The sequence below is a fragment of the Ursus americanus genome, chromosome 5 (genome assembly GCF_024610735.1).
Source record: "Ursus americanus isolate L20-20 chromosome 5, mUrsAme1.1.p, whole genome shotgun sequence".
NCBI lineage: Eukaryota > Metazoa > Chordata > Mammalia > Carnivora > Ursidae > Ursus > Ursus americanus.
Window position 1 is genome coordinate 68,191,451 of NC_142131.1, and position 19,572 is coordinate 68,211,022.

Here is a 19,572-nt window from a genome sequence, read left to right on the forward strand (position 1 = left end):
TAGGCCTGATAATGAACAAGGGAGTTAAGACAGGAAATGAGCTGTCCCACCCATTGACTTGGTTCCCCTGCGTTTCATGGCATGGGGCTCTTACCATGCTGGGTGCCTTTCAAGGGTTACTTTTTCCTAGAGCTTGTTTGTACCTCCTCTGATGCTCAAACAAAGCGCCGGGCTTATGGGAAGGTGGATTTCATGGGCAATTTAACGGGCATTCAAGGGTCACTTTCACTAGACATAATTTTGGCCTCGCGCACGGGGAGTACAACCTAATCACGTTAGAGAAAGGGGGTTCGCTGTATACCATTATTGGCACAGACTTGCTCCAACTTGTCTCGGAAGGAAGATCATGAAAGACCTTCTATTACCGTCTTGCAGTTTGAATCAACTCGAAAATCAAGCGCTCTCGAGAATTTTTGGAGGAAGTCGTCTTCTATGTGACGGACATTAACACACACGAGAGAATATAGACATCTTACCTATAATACGTGTGGCCTCTGAACCACAGTTTTAAATCTAAATTGAATTTGTTGTGTGTTTATTTTAATAACCCGTGGCGAATGAACAGGAATAGTCCTTGCACGGAATTTGCTTACCTTTCTAGAAATGTCTACGGTATGAGGCGAAACTTAGGAACAAAGAACATGTGCACCCGCTCACACTGCAAACTTTTATTCTACTAAAGATTATATGATCTCAAAACCTAAACATTCTTTTGGAACAGAAAACCAGAATTTATATCCTGGCATTTGAAGATTTGGGAGTGATGCCTAGAAAAACAAACATGTTTTCTTTAATTAGTCCTAAAGGAAAAGAAATACAACTGGAAATTAATATTGTTGGTTTAAAACTGCAATAGAAAACACGGCTCATAAACCAAAGGAAATCTGAATGTGTCCTAGGCTTTAATCTGAATAAAAAAGTATAAAAATAAATAAAGGGCCAGTTGATCTGCTTTAAAAGGGATGTTTCATTTACTGTTTTTGATTAGTTTGTGTTTTTGCTCATGTTTAAACTCCTACTAGGCTGATCATTGAAAATATCATATAACCCGAGTCACATAATATTAACATGATTACTTCACTCTCTATCTGCTCCAAGACAATCAGCACAGTAAGGGCAACTTTCCTTCCAATTCCCTTTGCTGAAAAGTTACATCAACATCCCAGACCAGTTAATTCTTTCCACGGGGCTTGAAGCCTCATTGACATGCAGATGAGAGCCTGCTCAAATGACAGAGCCCGGGAGCCAAGCGGTGGGAGTCGAATTTACCCACCCAGAAGTGATGGTGACTCCAGTGGGCAAGCCCGGAGGCCTGGGCAAGGGTTCTCTCTGCTCTCAGCACAGCCGCTGTGCAAGACCAGTGTCTTTTGCAAGGAAGAGTGGACTGCCCTTGATTCCTCAAAACATTCTTCCTCGAACACCGTGAAACATGCAACCCGAGTACCAGTGGGAAGGAAATTCTAGTCTGAGCCTTAGGAAAAGGGAATGTCCCGTTTTCTGAAGTAGGAAAATGAATGTGACGCAAGGAAGTGCAAACTCAAACGTCTACTTGGGTGGGCCAGGCCATGCAGTGGAATCAGCTGGAAACCCTGAATTCTAAACTCCGTGAGGGCACAGGGTCTGGCCGGGTCAGTCTGCTTCCCAACTATATCCCAGCATCCCAGCCCCTTCCTGGGGCACGGTCTGTGTCCGATATATGCATTGAATGAGTTAATAAATGCCATCAGCAAGCAGCTGGTTGACTGAAGGCCTTTGGGCAACCCTCCTGCCCTCAGTTCTACAATGGGGTGGGGAGGTCACACCAGTGATTTTCCCACTGGCTCACCCTCACGTGCCCCTCATTTGAGTCCCCTGTACTATCCCTGCTTTAACTACAGCAGCTATTTCTAAGCACCCCCCACCCCCACCCACCCACCCCAGATTCTGTCTCTTGATTGTTAGGGTTATTTTAAGCTTTTGGTTGTAAAGCACACACATCCTAATTGTGAGGTTAATGAGTCTGCACAAACGGAAACTCTCTCCTTGCCCCATTTCGGTCATTGTCCCCTCCCCCGACCCTAGGTAACTGCTCTCCTGAATTCTGGCACAATCAGGTGGGTGGCCTTGTTAACTTTCCATAAGTGGAATCCCACAGTATTCTGGCTTCTTTTGCTCAACGTAATGTTTGGAAAACTCATCCACCCTGTTACACGTAACTGTTCATTCCTTCCAGCTCTAAGATTCTACGGATGCTAATTACTACCCCAGTATACGAGAAAAATAACTTCGGAAAACATAAAGGGCAATACAACTGATCACAGTAATAAAAAGAGCTAGACGCAGAGTCGAGGCGAGACATCTTTGTTGATGTGTACTGAAGGACTCCCCATGGAGATGGGCTTCTGTGTCCACTAGGATCGAGTCCCTGGAATCGGCTGATGATTCCAGAACTGTTCTCGAGAAAGTTCCCAACAGTCTACAGTTCTAATCGATGGTTCCGTTGGAGCCACGGCGTATCAGCTATAGTTAACCATATATTTATTCGTAAAGCGGGGTGATTTTGAGTAGCCTGTAACTCATTTGCACAGAGATAACAGAAGGAAATATTTGTTGGAAGGATGGACTAATACCCTCTTTTCAAGGAACTCTAAGTTGTTTTACATTCTGTCATCTGCCTGCAGTGATTTTTCTTCTTGTCTTCTATCTGTGAGGATTAAAAAGCTTGATTTTTTTTCCCACAAGGTTCTGAGTGGGCAAGAGAAAGCTACATGGAGGGAGGAAGGAATAGGCAGAACACAGAGAATTTACAGGGCAGGAAAACTAGTCTGTATGACACTGAAAGGGTGGTGTATATACTTGTCAAAACCCATAAACTGTACAACACCAAAAGTGAAGCCTAACGTAAACTAAGGATTTTGGGTACTAATTATATGCAAATGTAGGGTCACCAACTGTATCAAATGTATCCCTCTGGTGGGGGATGATAATAATGGGGGGAGTCCATGCCTGTGGGGGCAACAAGTATTTGGGAAATCTCTGTACCCTCCTCTTGATTTTGCTGTCAATCTAAAACTGTTCTAAAAAATAATGTCTATTAAAAATATGGAAAAGGGGGGAATTGACAAATATCCAGGGACTTCCCATGAGAGCATAAAATTCAGAAATATTTATATTAAAAACAATTTATCTATACAGTTATAACATCGGGAAGGCTAAGAGGCTATGCTTGCTACACAGCTCTTCCCATGAACTTTTATAATAGTAGCATTTCAAATAAAACTATTTCTAGTACTTCTCTTTTACAAGATGAAAGTATGTATCTCTGTGATATTTCCCATGACTATGAAATCTCCAAAGTTGTTTTAGGTGTAAAATGAATCTCTGAAACTTTGCTTTCAGATCGGATATCATAAACCAGCATAAATAATATCTACTTTCCAACTTTCATCCTTCATTAGAATAGGATTCCATGAGGTCAAATCTTACCTCAAAATAATAGTGTATATTGTTTATATTAATATGCAATGTATTAATGTCAAATGACTAAATTTTTAAAAGCTATCTGAAATTTTAAAGAGGTTAAAAATATTTTTTTAAAAAACCTCCAAAAACCTCTTTTGTGGTGAGGAACTATTTTTCCACCTCCATAGAGAACCATGAAGAAAGGTTTCTCTTTATTGTACAACAGAATCTTGCAAATCAAAAAACTGCTGGAATCCCATATTTGTAATTTGTCCTTCAGGAAGAGAAGTAGAAAACTCAGTAATCAGAGAAGACAACTTAGCCAAAAAAAGTAGATTTTAACCCTATTAAAGAAAGCCCAGTATAAACGCCAATATTTTAAAAGAAACTATTCAACCTTGGACATTTTTTAAAAGAAGGCTTAATAAAAACTTACAGTTTTTAGAAAAAACCTGGAAACTTTGTAAAGACCTTTGAGATGTTGATACAAGCGGTGGTGCCATCTTGGATGACAAGGTAGAAGTGACATACAAGGGCTCATTTTTCTGGGAGGGTCTGGGTAAAAACCGATAAGAGGAGGAGAGACAAGATAACAAGGGACTTTCGCAGAAAATACAAAATGTGCTGATTTCATATGATTTTGAAAACATCATTAGCAAACGATGAGCATCCAAGATTTTGAACACTGCGCTCTGCCAATCGTTCGCAAACCTTGTTGCTTCCAGCACAGCCATTAGATGAATCAGAAGTGGCCTGCCTCTGAGAGGGTATCAGTGGGTGAGATCACAGTGTCTTGCTTTTTGGGAAAACAAGAGGTCATCCTCACTGACAGACCCTTCTTTCTGAGCAAGGCAATCATCTGGTCTCCTGGTACTCAGCCAACCTACTGTATACAAACTCTCTTGGTTCGAGCTAGGGTTGGCCAAGTTTGCTAAGCAGCCAGCCTTTCTCGATGCGGTCAGTACAAACAACCCAGTTACAGCTGGGTCCAAACACAGACAGAAGATGTTGCATACTGCTGATTAGTGCCCTTTGTTCAGGCCTGTCTGGGTCCTAATGACATTAAATGCGAAACATAAAAAGCTGCTTACCGGTTATGCTGAGTGCAAAACCATACAGAAGAAATAATATGTCTTTAATTGATTCACATTCTTAATTAACCTCTGGAATCAAAAAGCACATGTACTAGTGGGGGGGAAAGAAGACATGAAACGAGTAGAGAAGAGATCACAAAACAGAATTTAGGCAGGGTAACAAAACACGAAAAAGAGTAACACTTTATATGCAAGAAAACGCAAAAGTAAATACGCCGAATCAATGGAAAAATGTTGGCGCTATAGCACAGATGGAGTAAAATAAGACCTGGGTTGCTGTAAGGGATGTGCTAGATCCATAGTTAATGTGTCCAACAAGGCTCTTGGGGATTAAAGAAAGTAAACAGCACTCAACCCTACAAGCAAGAATAAATACTGACTGTCTTAGCTATTACATGATCTCTGGTGTTCTGGCTTCTGTTAAGCCTCAAGAAATCCTTTGGTACCACTCAATCTATTCTCTCTACTTCACTGTGGGAGAGCTCATCTCGTACCTTCCCTCATTCCACATTCCCCTCTGGGGTCTACCTTTTTGTCACAGAGCGGTTAGAGACCTGTCTCCTAACCCCAACGGACATATCGTGATCTCCAGGCTTTGTGACACACAGAAGTACAAAAAAACCTAAAATAACATGGGTAATGTTTTGTTGCCCAAAACCCATGCAAGTAAGATGGGTCAGTGACGAGCTGTGAGTCAGAATCTGAGCTCAAATACAGAAAGATGATTTATAAGACCTTCCTAATCATCAACAATGATTCAAGCTCAACTCTAAACCTTATAAACCCTTTGTAAAGCATTATTCTTTGGGCATGAAAGGAAGGCACAAATCTAAACTATCAGACCCACTTAGTGTACATTGAAGTAAAATAATAGTATGAAAAAATTATGGCATCCCAATTTTTAAAAAAATCTGTTAGTTGGAACTGAAGTAAAAAAGAAATTATCTTCCATACTGGAAGGGAACTTACACAATTACCTCTGATATCTTTTTCCTCTAAAACATATAAATCAGCCAACTTATTTATGTATTTACAAGTCTTTCAGCTGGGATAGACTCCTGGATTCAGACACTTCCATTCTCTACTTGCTCTAAATGCAGAAATACAAATGCGAAACATAAAATGCGAAACATAAAAAGCTGCTTACATGACCAAGAAAATCCATCTTGATGCAGGTGAACGCAGCTCTGAGATTCTCCCGCCACCCCCCCCCCCCCATGACATCCTTCTCTGTCATTTCCTAATGAAGAACTTACTTTTTCACTAGTATGAGCAAATTGGAAACTCTGTGTAGGGAAGAATAGAATGCAGTCGATCTTTCTGGAAAACATTTGGCTAAGGGGGATGGAAAGGGCTTAAGAAGTTGGAAGGTGTTCCACAGGCTGGCCGGGAGGGCTGGGATAGGCCAATGAGCAAGACAGCCATGGGCAGAGAAGAGTTCCATCAGAAGCATTACGCCTGGATGAAGGAGGTGCCACAGATGTAGGAAACAGAATACACCCTTGTGGCTAGAGGACGTTGCATGATGGGATGGAGGAGGAGAGGGGATGAGAAAGGGTGAGGTGTGAGGTGTCTGCAGAGGTCCTGCCTGGGGGGGAGGGGGTCCTCAGTCTCTCAGAAACACGAGCATGAATGTTATGCTTTCTCCAGAGAAAGCAAACACAGGAGAGAAGACAAGCTAAAGAAATAGCTTTCAAAATACAGAAGTGAGTTCCCTTGCTTAAGAATATTTCTCTTCCCGGTCAAAAAAGACCTAATAGGCTCTCATTACTTTTTCAAATTTGACTTGGAATAGCAGGGGAATCCTTAGAAGGTTCAATGTATGAAAAAAGGTATGAAGGGGGAAAAAATCTTATCATACCTTTTCTTTGGTTGTACAGCTAATTGTTGGACGTTTTAATACTGTTTTGATGTCCCCTCGGTGGTACTCACCGGCATCTGATGGGAGGTTTTCAAAAGAGTTCACCTCAAGCACCAGCCCGCAGCGGTTCGGATTTAAATGTTCTGGGACGGCAGCCAGGCCATCAGGATCTTAAAAGACTCCTCAAGTATTTTTAAAGTGTGACCAGAGCTGAGAATCACTGTGCTAAATTAATATTCTGAGAAGAGACAAAGAAATAATTAGGGTTTTAAAGGCAGGGGTCAACTAGGGCACATTCTAGTCATAATTACTGGTGATGGATAACTCAGAGCCGTGGCTTTATGCAGGAGGTTTTCATTTTTAGAGGAAAATTGCTAACAGGAAAAGGCCAATCCATTTTTTCAGAGAAATAGTGAAAAAAACCCATGCTGGGTTATAAATTCATTAAAATTATATCATAAGGAATACAGTGTAATCTGTTACTGGGGCTATGAACTGGAGTAAAGATTGAATCAAGGGTTGCTTTTTCAGGACAAAATTTTTCTTTTATTTTTTTTAAGAGCCCAATGTGGGGCTTGAACCTACGACCCTGAGGATCAAGACCTTGAGCTGAGATCAAGAGTTAAATGTCCAACCGGATGAGCTACTTGGGTGCCCCTAAAATTTTTCTTTTCTGACAAAATTACACAACAGTTCTGCCTAAATTAGAACTGTATGCAAAGGATTCTCAAAAATGTCATTAATTTTCCCAAGTTCCTCTTATCCCTTGATTCCGAAATCATTCTCATATGAGACATCTAACTTATGTCCTCATCCATTTCAGTTCTCTCATTTTAAACTGTTCATTGGTATAACTCTGATGGGTCCTCATCTATCACCGGATTTATATTCATGGATATCCTCATGCTATTGTCCGACATCAATTTCTTTGGATTAAAGAATATGTAGAGGGGTGCCTGGCTGACTCGGTTGGTAGAGTGTGACTCTTGATCTCAGGGTTATAAGTTCGAGCCCCACATTGGGTGTAGACATTACTTTAAAAAAATGAAATCTTTACAAATAAATAAATAAATAAATAAATAAATGTGGAATCAATGTGCTTTGTTATACGGATTGTATATGCATTACATTTTTAGCATTGCATTTTTTGCATTAAACTGTTGCAAGCATCTTATAATCAGCCCAAAACTGATGAAAAGAGACATTAACTTGACACGGTTCTTGAAGGCTATTTTTATAATTAGTTGTTTCTTCAGTGAACATTTTCCTCTTAGGACAGCTCGCCTTGTAACTGTACTTGAGGACTGACACACTGAGGGCTTACCACACCACTTACTCAGGAACATCAAGGTAATGAACAACCATAATTCCCTAGACTAATGTCCCAGAAAGTGAAAGCCAGGTTTATATATCTTTTTTTTCTTTAACGAACAAAGATATCTTAATATGAATGAATAAACTTTGTAAATAGTGGTTTCCATGTTTCACATTTCTTTAAGCAACATATAAAATACATAGAAATTTAAACATTTTTAATTGTATCCCAATTGTTAAAATATTTTGAATGACAGCTATATGTCCCCTGGAATTTGATATAAAGGAGGGAATCTCAGAAACTTCACAAAATGCACATATAATCAAAGGTTAACATTTGCAGCACATTATGTATGGAAAATCACTTTTGATTGAAGAGGTCAAAACAAATGAGCTGTGATTTGGTTTGCTCATTACATGTGGTAATATTGAATATTCAAAGGCTGGGAAAAAAGGAGAAATAGGAAGGGAAACACTTTTATTTTTTTGAATAAAAAATGGTATCAGAGAGAAAACGAGGGTGAATGTTTCCCAAATTCAACTTTTCCCTCCCTTCAAGAATTTCACAGTTCAATTTCAGGCCAAAAAAGCATAAGATACTTTGTCTTTTCGCAATATTCTACAAATAAGACACAAACAGAACTGCCTGAATAGGGTGTTCATTACTCCAAGGTGCCACTGTGAGTGTGTTGTTTTAGTTAAAAATGAAACGCGTGTCTAGAAATTGAGAACTTAGAGGGGAGACAAAGGAAAATTAATAATTTTTTTTTCCCAAATTGAGGGTACCTACCCTTGTGTGAAAGTACCAAGGACTTCCCACTTATCTACTGAAATGGCGACTATTCTTATGTGGCCATACCTCTGATTTTGGTATGCTCTGTACATATGCACACACACGTCCACACAAACACACACACACACACACACACACACACACACACACTACTGTTATCTTCACGGTCTGGCCTTGAGCACAGAAGCCTGTCAATACACAAAAAAGAAATCATTCCCTCAAGCACTCCTACAACCAGGCAAAGAAAGCAGAGCTGGTAAACAGATGTTCTTTGCGGTCGAGATGCTATGATTGCCACTTCATCCCAGCAAGCTTGAGAAAGCATTTCTCACACAGACCTTCCAGAAAGCTGTAATATATTACGGATGACAAAGAATTCATAGTCTATCTTTTCAAATAATTTGTGGGTAAAATGAAGAAAGTTAAATAACACCCGGCTTCTTGAAGGTTCTACTGGAGTACTTTTCTTCTTCTTCCCTAGCTGCATTAAAATGTTACCTCCAATCTAATGATAAAAATGAGCTTGCTCACATCTGGGAATCATTCCTGGAAAGTTTGCTTCAAACTCTGTCCTAATTATTTGGTAATATAGTTAATGTGATTGAAAAAAAAAACCCTACACAATCCATTGACAAGTGCTTTCATTATATCCATAATCATATCCGTATCATTAGTTTCACTTACAACCCCACAGTTCAAATACCTCAGTAGTCAATAAAATGATTACTTGATGTGTGGCTACTAAAAGGTTTTAAAATGGACTTCTTGGCTTTATACTACCATGGACAGGACACGTCGGAAGGCCTACAAATAGATCATATCAACCCTCCTTTAATTTACCCAAATTCCAGTAAGTTATTAGGAAAAGAATGTGAGAGTCCTATTATTCAATGGCAAGAAAGAAGACGTGTATTTAAGTGGCTACTGATTTAGCTGTCTAGGTCATTTCTAATAATTTTATAGCTCTTCCACCGTATCAGTCCGTGAATCTACGCTTTACCGGGGACAGGATATAGTGTACTTACTGGCCAAATTGCCTTCTACTTCAACAGAGAGAAAAGAGGAAGTTTCCTTTCAGTTTTGGAAAAATCATCAGCTCTTTGAGACAAGCCCAATTCCCTCATCTCTAACACTGGAATCCTACTTTTAACCTCATTTAGTGATGTTAATGTATTTAGAAAATAAAAAGCCACACAGACCCAATCATGGGATAAATGAAATGCATTTCTGAGTTTTAAAAAGTCTCTTAGAGGTTGAATTTTAAAGACCTACAAAAATGCTACTAGCCAAACCATTTGGTGTAATTCTGTTGGGTCTCCGAAAATCACATGGGGCATGATTTTCTTGAATCTCTAGCACTTCCAGAAAGGTCTGTGGTGATGGGCTGCCCTGGATGGACTCCAGGAAGAAAATCATTAGAAGGCATGCTTTCCTGGAGGGCAGGGCCAGATCACATCCTTCTCTGTATCTCCTTTATCACCCATTATGATAGTTTCTACTGAACAGAAACGTAGCACGTCTGTTGAGTGCACTCCTAAAATGTTCTGCTATCAGAATTTAAGGGAATGACAGCTCTCTTGTTTCTTTGCTCCCCATCACCTCCACTCATCCTACTATCATTACAAAACTCTACCAAAAATCCTGACTCCAGGGGTTGAGCAATGTTATAATCCACGAGGGATAAGCCACAGTCACATGATACCGTAAGTGGAGGATGGTAATAACACTGGACAGAGATCAAGAGAGGTCAGGCGTGATGGATCTGTCAGTAACACATTGTGCGAGACTGGGTGGGTCAACTCCTCTCCAAGTCTCGGCAAATAAAGGAAGAGGAAACAAACAGGTGCCTGATCCACAGCCCTAGGGCCATCCTCCTGGACTCTTCAGGGCTTCACACATGTCTCAGGAAGCAGATACGGAGGAAGAACAAAAACAAAACAAATCTAGCATTCTTAATAATCCTATCATCTTTGTTTGAAAGTGAGAAACAGTAGGTTCTTTGAAAAAACTAACGAGGCATAATTACGAAACACCTGAGCGCACTCTGATCAACAACAATGAATTTGATATTAACACTTTTGGAAAGATGAATTATCATAGCCCCCATCGTAGATGATACTGGTGAATTCTGCCCTCTGCCCAGAGCCAGGTTAGTCATTCTTGTTCTATAAAATTTCAGTGGTGTTCGGGGCACAGCCCAAAAGGGCTGCATTCTTCACCTTGCCAGGACACGTGTCCATAATTTTCAAGGCTAAAACACATTTGGTCGAACGTGTATCTTACTCTTTGCTAACTTTGGAGCATTTCGCCCATTCATCTCGGGGCCTTATAACTAAGCCCAGGATTTTGTGCTCCATCTTTATGATGAAATGCAGATTTCCTATTAAAGGTAACTATTTTAATTCAAAAGGCTGAGTGAAAGGGTACTTTGCAGTTTGGTTACAGTTAGGGAGCTGAAAAAGTAAGTACAAAACAAGACAAGTTTTGAAAATACGGAATGAAAATTTTAAACTCTCAGTGGAGAAATTATTTGCTTTTGTTTCCAAACTTTGGTTATTACGTTCAGCGATGACAAAACAAGCGTTCAAAGGAATATTGTATTTGTCTTTTTACTCCTTCCAGTGAAACCACCTAACTGCCTTCCCCTTACTGATACATTTTCAAAGATTGGTTGTATAAGAAATGTTGGTATTTTTCTAGTGTCTTCCCACTTCATGCATCATCTAGACTTTCTCTCACTCCCTTACCGCTTGAAGCTTTCTCTTGTCCAAAGCCATTGTTTTCTTGACATGAAAAATAGACTCTAGTAAAACTAATTACATCAAATGAAGGAAAAACTCAAGTCTCAATTATGGAATAATTAATTATAAAACCATTAGGTAGAACAGTCATACTTGAAGCCATGCTTCCTCATTAAAAATGCTCTCCACAATTTCTTTTAAGCTGTATTTGTGGTCTTTAATACCATGACTTGTTACATTTTTGCAGCAAGTGTCTCTAAGTAATCGACTCATTTAGCCAATAATTAGTCATGGATTGCAAATTAGGAGCCAGGCATTGAGCTATTCTCTGGGGTTACAGTCCTGAATAGAACACAAATTTTCTGCTCTTATGTAGCTTACATTTTGATGGGGGAAAAAGGTAACTCAGAATTAAATATATAACTTTAGATTGAGGAAGGGGCTAGAAAGATGAGTAGAGCAGGGTGAGGGGGATGGTGTCGGTCATCAGAGTTGTGCTACTTCTCCACAGAGTGGCCATGGAAGGCTTGGTAAGATGACAGCTGGGCAACACAACTCCATCTTGGCCTTAGATGTTAGGCATGTTCTCCACCTCAGCTTGGCCATCTGAAGAGTGGGTATTTTGATCCCTACCTGTGGTTTCTCATGTGGAGAACCAAAAAACAATGGTTCTCAATCTGGAGTCATTTGTGTCCCTACGGGATGCCAGGCATTGTCTAAGCACTTCTGATGGTCACAACTGGGAGGAAGGTGCTGCGGGCATCCAGCGCGCAGAGGCCCGAGACGTTGTAAATACCCTACAAGGTAGGAGGACAGCCCCACGACGGCTAGTGATCTGTCCCAAAATGTCAGCAGAACCGGGGCTGAGAAAGAAATCTTGTCATCGAGAACGAGGCATGCTTGGCCTCTCCCAAGCCCTCACTACCTACCCAGGAGAAACCAAACAACGGCGCAGCATCCATTAACAATGTCCGCGCAGAGCTCATTTAGACAACACTCTCAGTGGTCGACTAAAGCAAGATGGAAGTATTAACATCTCCTGACGTCAGATAAAATAACTGCTTCCATATAAAAGCCAAACTCCTGATCTTTCAAATATCCTGTAACTGAACTTTCCACTCATTTCAACAGTCCCCAGTTCCAATTCTTGAATTTGTAAAAACGTGTTCCTTCTCTAATGATAGAGGGGAGGGGACATCAAGAGGAACTCAAGAAAATGACTCTTTGGCAAGAATTTAGTTCTCTAAGCAAATACTGTGCTCTCTACAGCTAAGAAGCAAGCAGAAAATAACACTTGGTTGACTGAGCTTGAGAGCTAAGTGCCCAAGTGGCTTTCCACATTAAAAATTCAGTTTTTACTGTGTCACTGGCAAATCTGGTTGGTATGAACAACTTCTATAATTTTAACTCCTGAACATATTTGCTGACACTATTTTAAGATGCCATCTGTCATGGCATCTCTTACCATTCAAGTGTGATCACAAGTGTAAGAGGAAGGAAAAGAAGAGGGTCTATTTTGTTTCTTACTCGAGGCAAATATGGAGATAGAGTTTCACATATCCGTTGCAGAAATCACTTATGAACCATCTCTAAGAACAACGTATCTTAAACATTCTGCCACTGGAAAAAGAGCAGGGCCTGCTGTCATCCTGTTGCCATGAAAACAAGTGACAGAGTGAGGGAGCTAACACTGTGGAATGCATTTACATACCGGCGAGTGAAAGACACAGTTGGGAGGACACATGGCAGCGTGAAGCGCCTGGGCTCTAAAGCCAGGACTGACTCCACTTACCTGAGGAGTAACTAGGGGCAAGTTCCATGACATCCCTCTAAGCCTTGGCGGCTCACCCGTAAACTGGGGATAGCGGCCATCCAAGTCTCCCCGAGGACGATCCCGAGGATAAATGAGACGCCATCTGCGAATACTTGCACTCCACTGGGCACTCTGTAGGCTCCAATTAGGACTGGCAGCTGCGAGTGGATTGAAATGATCCTGCCTTTTCTTTAGCATCCAAATCCATATCCAACAATCTGAATGGTGGTAAAGAGATGCCAGATCCTGGCTTGTTGGAGGCCTCGGAAGCCCGCAGTTGGCATCCCTGTGGTCACTACGTAAGGACCTATGCGCTGGGAGCAGGGAGTCCCACTGGGAGGGAACAGGGCAGGGCTGGTTCCACCCCCCAAACCACCCAGCTCTGATGTAAGTACTTGGGCAACCAGACAAGAGTGGATCAACCCCCGAGGAGTAGAAGAGGAGGAAAGGAAAAACCAAAAAATGCTCACTTTGGGTGTTTTAACATCGACAGCCAGAGCAGTGTGAGAACACACAGCTAAACCCCCAAACCTCCCATGCATCTTCATCCATAGAAGTGCGTTCCACTCCCCGAGAGAGAGAGGTGGCTTGGAGACAAAAAGTGTGTTTTATCTAAATTTTGTAGAGAAACTGTCTTCAAGTTTATGTCAAACTCCTTTAACTTTTGATGTTATGCAATAATCAAGAAGTGAATTTATGAGAGACAAAGGACTCTGGAAATTCAGGATGGGGTATTGTTGATTTAAGTGCTGGCTATTCCCATCACACCACCACGTGTCTCTTCCTATCTGGCATTTCCAAGATAATAGGGCTGGCTTTGGTGGGCCCTGTCCAAAGCCCTTGGTTTCCCACAGGATCTGAAGAGACAAAGATTGTTACTGCTCTTCCGAAGAGGTCCTGAAGGCAGCAGAATTTCAAAGTGACAAGAGGCATATGCAATCCTACTGTTTTCCACATAAAAGTGCAAAGGAAATTGGAAGGGTCATTGCACTTGTGAGAGTACAGAGTTTAAGCAGAGTTCATTTAAAACCTGAGATTGGGTTCATTTCCAAAAGATAAAATCTGAGTCTTCACAGGGTTTGCCTTTTTAACATAGTAAACAGCTGACAGGCTTACCAAACTGGGCAACGGATTGTTTCTTTTAGAAAAGGTACCATGAAACCCAATTTTTATATTTAATATTTTTATATATTTATATAAATATATTAAATATATTTATATTTAATATTTTTATATTTTATATTTATATTCGATTTTTATATTTCAGGGTACACACTTCTGATTCTTCTGTAGTAGCCAGAAAATACCAATGAGTCAAATAGCCCGATTCATTTAATTGACCACAGTGCGTTACCCTGACGACCAAAAACAACCGAAGTTTCAAAATCTCCGCTGAGGCCAGGGAATTGAGACTGCTCAACCTACGAGTTCTGTATACTTCTCTTTCGACTCTTCAAAAATGTACCCTGTCCGTTTTAAGAGAGACAAGGTGCTGATTATCCTTACTGGTTGGCCAAGACATAAAGCAGAAATTTCTGGCACTAGAGATTGTAACTTTAACTATGTCCTTCCTTATGGTAAAGCAGGCTCCTGGGGTTGAAAGAAAGGGAGGGGTGGCAGGCCAGAAACGCATTAAAAAACATTTTTCTTCCATCTTAGACCACGATCACTTGGTTCAATTTATGAATGCCTAATCTCTGTTTAAGCTTAAGTTCGAAGGTACTAAAGCTAATTTATGGAAGCTCTCCTCTAAGCAGTCTGAAAATCAGCATAATAAACAGGTATTACTCACCATCAGCAAGTGCCTAATAAATTTGTCTAGACACAGGTGACGAGGCAGTAAAATTTCCTTCAAGATTTCCATGGTATCGTAGGAGCATGCGCTTCTTTGGACTAATGAAATGTTCGATATTCCTATGTTTTAACAAAGGGGGTCATCGAAGTCATGTTTGTAGGACAAAGAAAGAGCAAATATTGAAGATAATACGTGCCATGGACAGAGTTGAACACTTTAAGGGCCGATCACCCGACAGTCCGGGTTACTTTCAGGCGTGCTATAAATATTCTGAAAACCATTCCTCTGCTTCGAGACGTCAACAGTCCTCACTGGTCTGTTGCCCAGTGATTCTTAGAACTTACTAAGGAAAGAAAGATCCAAAGCTTCCTGAGTGAGGGAAGGGAGAGGTTGGTGTTGGAAGAAAACGGAATGTTTCATCACTCCTTCTGCTCATTCCCATTCTCATCTACCATGTAATTCTCACCAGGTAACTTAGTGCAAATGAGGGGGAAACATGATGGATCCCTGTATTCACATATACAAGGAGGGAACGGCACTGCAGAGGACGATTTACATTTGGCTCTTCAGTATTTAAAATAACTCAATTGCATCTTGACCCCTCCTCATCCATCACACGCTGGAGAAGCCCAGCAGAATTCCCATGTTCTCCACTGAACGACCAAAATGAAACTCAACACATGGAAAAAATACCTCAGATGCAATAGGGAAAAGAATCTCCCCAGTTTCCAATTCTAAGTAGGCTTCATACAGTGTCCTTTTCTAAACGGCTTGTAAGGGCAATTTATGAGCTCCTGATGACTCTAACATATTGTGCTCTCAGAAAGAAAAAGGTGATCGTACTTTGGCTCCTTGTTGGCATTCCATTTTTTATAGATTATTATATGGTCTTCAAGCTGGGTTGAGTCTGAAATTAATATAATTAACCTCCCGCTCAGTGACACACATCTATTTTCCATCCCCATTCATCTTTTCTCTCTGCCACTGAAGACAGACTTGGAAAGGAAAGAAGCCCATGTTCAGGGGTCTAACATTCAGGGCTAGTTCCCAGACTTCTGTTCTAGAAGCGAGTATCAGTCGAACGTGAAAACAACTTGAGAAATCCCAAGAGACCCTTCACAGCCGACCGGCTTGCTTTCCATAAATAGTACTTACATTTTCTGTAAAAAACGTTATAAAAACACATCAAGGATATCAGACACAAATGATCAGATAAAAACGGGCCAAAAGGCTTGAATCAAGACAGGAAATCTCATACTGAGATATAAATTAAGAGGAAATTTGGTAACCAATTTTGGGCCAATCAATAATAAAAGACAATATCCCAAATAAAATAAGATTCCACCCCTCATTCTTTATTTGGCTGAAAAGTACATATACATGGCTTAAACTAGAAAACTGGAGAGATTTTTTTTTCTTTTCAACACTTGAAGAAGAAAATTTAAACCTATACCAAATTGGTTTCGATTCTGTTTTGAAGATTCTATTAAATTATTTTCCTACTTAAACTATATTGGCATCCCATGTATGTAAAATGGAAGACGGCTCAGGACTCCAGTTTCCATGACTTATGTGAGAATACGAACACCAGAGACCTTTGGGCTACACAGAGCCCACATAATGGGTTGATTTGGCCCTCTTGGTCTTCTAAAAATAAGGCGTTTTACAAAAACATCCATATTTTTGTCTTCTCTTAAAAATCCGACATGGAGAATTTGGCACCGCCTGTCCAAGTGATTACAAACCCAGCTGCCTCCTTCAGACCATACCTACATCATTCAATTAGCCAGTTTCCACCACTCCCTGTTATAGGATACCCAAATCCCCCTCGGGGTCTCCAAGTACCCTCCTGACTCTGTACTCACATGAATTCAGTGTGCCTGTCTTAGAAGAAACAGAGACGCATGTGAGTCCTGCTATCAACTCTTAGGCTTAGCCCATAAAGAGGTTTTAGGAAATGAGCATTCCCTTGAAGACTTGGGCCAACAGACTCGAGTGACACACAAAACCTCATTCAAATACTACAGGGATCTAAAATAACATTGAGACCCAAAGGTCTTTATTAAATCATGGTACATTATATATGAGTTTCCAGGTATTTTATTAGTACTTGATTTCTGACTTCACCGTAGGAAACCAAAAAGTGAACTCAAAGACATTTTTAATGTGGTTCTCATTCATAAACCTTTATAAGTTGTCAGTGTCGGCGTAACTTCATAATATGCATAAATATGAAACAGTATTACTGCCATTCTGTGACCATTTTAATACCCAGAATAGTAAAAAACGAACAATAGATCCTTAGCTTGTTTTGCCTGCTAGTAGTGATAATCCAGTTTGCAGACTTTAGATTAATACAGATAAAAGGTGAATGCGTATTTTTAAGCGGCTGACTCACGGTTGTCAACGCACACACGCACATGTGTACGTATTCATGATATATTCAAATCTCTGTATGTTTATATAAAAATGCCCTCCTTTCTGCATTTCAAAAAGCAAACACATTTGTCACCTGTTTTTAATACTAAAATCCTTAATAATTTATAATGCAGAGTTACACAACATATACACAACACTGCATCCATCATGGGAAAATACCTGCTCCATCCAGCGGTTCCTGAAATCCTCCACTAAATTAAGAGCTGAGCTGAAACCAAAGACATCTGAATAAAGTAATAGGTGCCTGAGAAAAGACGTAAAATACTTCACATTGAAGTTGTCATTTACTTCTTTACATCAAAGAATAGATGTGATGAAAGAGACTACAGTTACTCTCCTTCCTTTTTTTATTATAGAAGATGAAAAATGATATGAAAATCTGAGAAATGTCTTAAAGTCCTCTTGGATTATCTGACACGAGCTGTACCCTATTAAAATAGGCAAAGGAACAAGAGAACCTTGTCTACATCAGTTGTAAACCAACGGAGGAAGTTGACTGTCACGGAGTAACAGGAGTGTTGCATCATTTGTAACCTAATACAACTGCGGGGAGCAGTCAACCGTATTCTCTCCGAGCACAGAACACGGTGTAAGAGAGCGCAGTTCAGGCGCTCTAATCAGATGAGAAGCCCACAGGAAGTTACTCTAATTTCGATGAGGTTTCGATTCATTCCAAAAGTCACATATTTCAAGTCTATAGGCTTCTATTTTTCCTAGGGGCCACTCCAGTGATTTCTTTCTACTGGTTCCAAAATGTCATCACAAATGAAATGATTATAATATTAGGGTCATTTAAAGGTTGGTTTGTTTCTGCACATAACACACACACATACACATACACACACAAGAGTTTTTCCTGTGCTAATCCCACTGAAGGGGAAATCAAGCATGGGCTCTGGAATGAGTACACCCAACTTCACCTCTGACTCGTATATGTTAGCACCACGAACTTCCCTGACCTGCTAACTCATCTACTAAGTGGGGAGAAGTACAGGGCAGAAGCCATCTCAGAAGTGACCCTTTCCACGGGAGGCCAGGCCACTGCCATCGGCTCGACCATCTTGATAGGTGGGGATAAACATACTTGCCTTTGCTCTAGAGAAGTTGTGACAAGGGTCAGAAGTGATAAACACTCAGTTTAAATGTCAAAGTTCTGTGGTTAGGGAGAATAGAAACCTAGATAAGGTGACATCATTAAAACGAGGGTAGAAAGTTATCTACTGAAGCAGAAAATCTCTGGTGAAAGTTCAAGGATTAGAACTAACTGCAGAGCATAGGATCAAGGAAAAGGGCTTTGATTTGGGCAGACTCAAGTCAGAGTCATGACTGCGCCCCTAATCAGCTGTGTGATCTTGGACCGGTCACTTGACCTCTGTGATGCTTTCTTTATCAGTAGAATCAGGACAGCAGTACCTTCCTCACGGGAGGGTCACACAGATTCAACACACTGAGCTCCTGATATGGTGCCTGAGACTAAAAGTGGCTCTATATTACACGCACTCTCGTGCGCACGCACACACATTCTCTTGATAACTGGTGTGCAACTAAAGATAGGGCCTCTTCCCCTTTTCCATGCAAAAAAAAAGACTTATTCAAATAACAAAATTTCTCTTAGCCATATTTTCTTTTTAAAATAAGGCTTCCGTGATAACGCCACATATAACCTCAATGTCAAGGATAAAATGTAGATACTATTTTTAATTATTTCCAGTGTTTTCCCAAAATTTCCAAGTATCAATATTTGTTCTTCCAATCCATGAGCATGGAACATTTTTCCATCTCTTTGTGTCTCCCTCAATTTCTTTCATAAGTGTTCTGTAGTGTTTAGAGTACAGATCCTTTACCTCTTTGGTTAGGTTTATTCCTAGGTATCTTTTCGTTTTTGGTGCAATTGTAAATGGGATCCATTCTTTATTTTCTCTTTCTTCTGTCTCAGTGTCAGTGTATAGAAATGCAACTGATTTCTGTGCAGTGATTTTATATCCTGCCACACTGCTGAATTCTTGTACGACTTCTAGCAATTTTGGGGTGGAGTCTTTTGGGTTTTCCACATAAAGTATCATGTCATCTGCAAAGAGAGAGAATTTGACTTATTCTTTGCCAATTTGAGTGCCTTTTATTTCTTTTTGTGGTCTGATTGCCGAGGCTAGGATTTCTAGTACTATGTAGAACAACAGTGGTGAGAGTGGGCATCCTTGTCGATGAACTTAGGGGAAAAGCTCTCAGTTTTTCCCCATTGAGAATAATACTCGCTGTAGGCTTTTCATAGATGGCATTTATG

General features: G+C 40.4%; 1 protein-coding gene across 5 annotated transcripts in view; it reads right to left on the bottom strand.

Annotated features, from left to right (window-relative positions):
• SNCAIP (synuclein alpha interacting protein) overlaps window positions 1–19,572 on the bottom strand; it is a 150,557-nt gene that overhangs the window by 103,671 nt on the left and 27,314 nt on the right. The window contains exon 2 of one of the 5 annotated variants that reach the window (XM_045794855.2): window positions 6,468–6,634. The exons of the other annotated variants lie outside the window; for them this stretch is intronic. The gene's annotated coding sequence lies outside the window, so the exon portion shown is untranslated. The remainder of the gene's footprint in view (window positions 1–6,467; window positions 6,635–19,572) is intronic. 5 annotated transcript variants of the gene reach the window in all.